Source organism: Aquarana catesbeiana, linkage group LG08 (genome assembly GCF_042186555.1).
Source record: "Aquarana catesbeiana isolate 2022-GZ linkage group LG08, ASM4218655v1, whole genome shotgun sequence".
Taxonomy (NCBI): domain Eukaryota; kingdom Metazoa; phylum Chordata; class Amphibia; order Anura; family Ranidae; genus Aquarana; species Aquarana catesbeiana.
Window position 1 is genome coordinate 71,397,657 of NC_133331.1, and position 4,629 is coordinate 71,402,285.

A 4,629-nucleotide genomic window follows, 5' to 3' on the forward strand; every position below is an offset into this window, starting at 1 on the left:
GAAATAAAGCTGAAAATCAGCTTCTGTTTACATCGTGTGATCAGATGTCATTGACTGACAACTGATCACGTGGTAAAGGCAAATTGTGATTGGCCCTTTACCCCGATCTGACTTCAGCCGAGTCCGAAGGACTTGATAATAACAGAGCGCGCTGCCCCCTCCCGGCATTGTAAGCCTGCACTGTAGTCATATTTTGGCTATAGCATGGCAGGGACAAGTTAAAGTGATTGTAAACCTCAGACATAAAATATGAACAAAGCATACCTCTTTATAGTAGATATGTGGATTTTGTTTCGTTCCGAATCCGAATTTCCAAATTAAAATAGTAACGAATTTAAACGAATCAGAAATAACGACTCGATTGAAAAGAAAAGCGGACGAAAATTTGAATCGAACCGCATTCGAAAACAAAATAGAATCTAATTCAAAAAGAATAAGAAAAAACAAATTTGAATCGAATTAGAAAAAAATAGAAATCAATTTTCTAAAAAATAATTCAATAAAATAGATTATAAAAAATAAAGCAATAGAGTAATAAAAAAAAAGAATAGTAAAGAATAGAATAGAATTTAATAGAATGTAATAAAATAAAATAGAACATGACCGTCTTCCGAAATTCAAATTTCGAGTAGTATAAATTCGAATTCGGAAATAGACTGGAAAATAATTCAAAACAATAGAAACTAAAATAATAGAAAAGAATAGAAAAACAATAGAACAGAATAGAATAAAATATTATATATATTATATTTTATTCTATTCTGTTCTATTGTTTTTCTATTCTAATCTTTTCTATTATTTTCTATTATATTCTAATCTTTTCTATTCAAATTCAAATTTTGGAAGATGGCTTCTCAAATTCAGATTTCATATAGAATGAATTTGAATAGAAAAGATTAGAATAGAAAATAATAGAAAATTCTGTTCTATTGTTTTTCTAGTCTATTCTTTCCTATTATTTTCTATTCTATTCTAATCTTTTCTATTCAAATTTGATTTCATTCTCTACGAAATAAGAATTTCGGAAAATGGTTATATATATATAATATTATATATATATATATATATATATATATATATATATATATATATATATATATATATATATATATATATATATATAATCCTTTTCTGAAATTTGAATTTCGTATAGAATGAATTAGAATTTGAATAGAAGAGAATAGAATAGAAAATAATAGAAAATAAAAGATTAGAAAAACAAAAGAACAGAATAGAATAAAATATAATATATTTTATTCTATTCTGTTCTATTGTTTTTCTATGCTATTCTTTTCTATTATTTTCTATTTTATTTTAATCTTTTCTATTCAAATTCAAATTCATTCTATATGAAATTTGAATTTCGGAAGATGGCTTCTGAAATTCGAATTTCATATAGAATGAATTCGAATTTGAATAGAAAAGATTAGAATAGGAAATAATAATAGAAAAGAATAGCATAGAAAAACAATAGAGCAGCATAGAAAAAAATATATATGGGCCGCTAGCGGGGGTTAAAAGCGCCCCGCTAGAGGCTGAATACCATTTAACCATTGCAGCGCAAGGGTGCCCAACTGCAGGGAAAATTGTTGTTCCTAAAAATGACCATCAGGAACCTTTTGCTCAGCATCCAGCAGAATTGGTGTTTGCCATCACTGACACCATGAAGCAAACTGCCCCTCTATGTAATTGCAGAGCAGCCAGAGCGGTGAATTGCCAGCTAGCTAGGGGGCAGCGTGGTGCAAGATTTAGCACACTGCACTGTCCCCCTATGTGAAGTGTACAAAACGTACATTTCATACACTGCATATGTTGGGCGACATGATGAGCTGCACTGGCCAACAAACCAGCGCAATTCGGGCCGGTTTGCTGCGATAAAATGCAGCCTCTCTGCGGTGACAAACGTTTTACACTGGCCAGGGACAAGGGGTGGGCAGGAGGGGTGGCTGACCTGGGCGCAGTGGTTTATTGCAGGGATGGGGGCGCCCTGACCCTAAGGGAAGGGGGAGGCACAGTTTAACATCTTTGCCCTGGGTGCTGGATGACCTTGTCCTGACACTGGTCACTGAAAATAGTGTAAATTGGCCCTTATTTCAATCAGCAAGGCAAGGAGAAAGAGCTGGAAGCCAATAGGATGTGAGTGAACAATGCAGCTTCAATCCACAAATGAACTGAACTAGCATTTCTGGAGTTTTTTTTTTCATACTGTTTCTAAATGTCAAATTACCTCTGTCTTTTTTTCCTCCTGCAAATGTAGGTAAGTTATCACTTAGGAAAACTAAAAATAATAATTAAAAAGAAAAGTAAAAAAATCAATATGTAGCAATGTGTTGGTAATATCCTAATAAAGACGTTCCACTAAAAAGTACATTTTGCTAAAACCCCCACTATACACTGCAGTAGACCATTATTATTATTATTGCTTTGAAATGATTAATACTTATTTGTTTTAAACACTTGACCTCCAGAAGTTTTACCCCTCTTCATGACCAGGCCTTTGTTTGCGATACGGAACTGCATTACTTTAACTGACAATTGCGCAGTCGTGCAACGCTGTACCCAAATAAAATGTATGTCCTTTTTTTCTCCACAAATAGAGCTTTCTTTGGTGGTATTTGATCACCACTGCAGTTTTTATTTTTAAGCAAAAAAGATAGACAATTTTGAAAAAAAAAAAAAAACAATATTTTTTACTTTCTGCTATTCACATTCAATAAAAAAAAAAAACCTCATTTCTTCATACATTTAGGCCAATGTGTATTCTGCTACATATTTTCAGTTAAAAAAAAAAAAAATCCCAATAAGCGTATATTGGATGGTTTGTGCAAAAGTTATAGCGTCTACATACGTAACTATACTGGAATTTTTTTTTTATATACTAGTAATGGCAGCAATCAGCAACTTATGGCGGGACTGCGTTATTGCAGTAGACAATCGGACACTAACTGACACTTTTGACACCTTTTTGGGGACCAGTGACACCAGTACAGTGATCAGTGCTAAAAAATATGCACTGTTACTGTACTAATGACACTGTCTCGGAAGGGGATAAACATCTAGGGCGATTAAGAGGTTAAATGTGTGCCTAGCCAGTGTTTTTGTGTGTGGTATGTGGTGCTTTCACTAAGGGAAGTGCTAGATTTTTATTCCCTGCTTTGGAGGGAAACAAAATCCAGCACATCCCCACTGACAGGACAGAGCTCTACTACCCTAAAGTGGAGAATCACATATATATGGTGTAGTGGGTAGCAGTAAGAAGGGTCGCTGGTTTGAATCCCAACCACGACACTACCTGCCTGGAGTTTGCATGTTCTCCCTGTGCCTGCGTGGGTTCCTCCGGGTACTCCGGTTTCCTCCCACACTCCAAAGACATGCTGGTAAGTTAATTGGATCCTGTCTAAATTGTCCCTAGTATGTATGAATGTGAGTTAGGGACCTTAGATTGTAAGCTCCTTGAGGGTAGGGACTGATGTGAATGTACAATGTATATGTAAAGCGCTGCGTAAATTGATGGCGCTATATAAGTACCTGAAAGAAAGAAAGAAAGAAAGAAAGAAAGAAAGAAAGAAAGAAATAAATATATGTAATACAGAGCGGTCCTCTGTAGCAGTAAAGCTACAATAGGGCAACTGGTTAAGAGACACTGTCACCTTGGGCATTTAGGCTCCATTTACACCTGTGCAACTCCAAAGTCATGGAATTACCATTGCGACTTTACAATGCAACTGTGATGGGTGCGACTTTGGCTTTGACCTTTTGCACAACTATCACATTGTGTACATCAAGAAGCAACTTCCATGCGACTTTTGAGAGTTTACATTGCAGTCTATGGCAGGCACTCAAGTCACATGAAACTTGCACCAAAGTAGTGCAGGATCCTTTTTAAAGCCTTTAAAGTAAAGTTTACTACAACTGGAGAGTGCAAAATCTAATGCAGCTGTGGATGGTAACCAATCAGCTTCCGGGTTTTTCTTCTTTTTTTTTTTGTCAAAGCTTAATTGAACACGCTGAAGTTAGAACCTGATTGGTTTCTATGCACAGCTGCACCAGATTTTGCACTCTCCAGTTTTAGTAAATCGCCCCCAAAGCCTCTTTAACTTCTTGGCGCCAACGGCACTCAAATATGCGTCCTCTCAGTGGGTGGGCCTTGGCACTGAGCAGCAGCATATTTGCGTACCACATTGCAAACACAGCTGTGCCAAGAGAGCGCGACCTGGGACAGTTATGGGCTGCCAGAACAAAGCACCCAATCTATGCTTGTGATCGGGAGCTTTCCGATCATGTGACCACCATGACAGCCATAAACCCTGTCTTGCCTCCTGACATCTGAAACCCCTAAAGGGCCGGGAGGTGCCGGTGCCAAGGGGTTAATGCTAGATAAAACATTACTTTACCAAGACAGCCAACATGAGGACAAGTGGAAAGAATAATGGGCTAATTAAGATATGAGTGCCAACATTATGAAATACAAAGCCAATCTCTGCCAATTGGCGTGTTTGCTGTCAGTTATGAAGGTGAAGAAAACTGGCATGATAAGAACGGGTATGGGAACACACATATGGCCTGACAGAGGAGATAAAAATGTGTCCATGGAAAGGTTATAATGATGAGTTCAGAACATAGACTCAG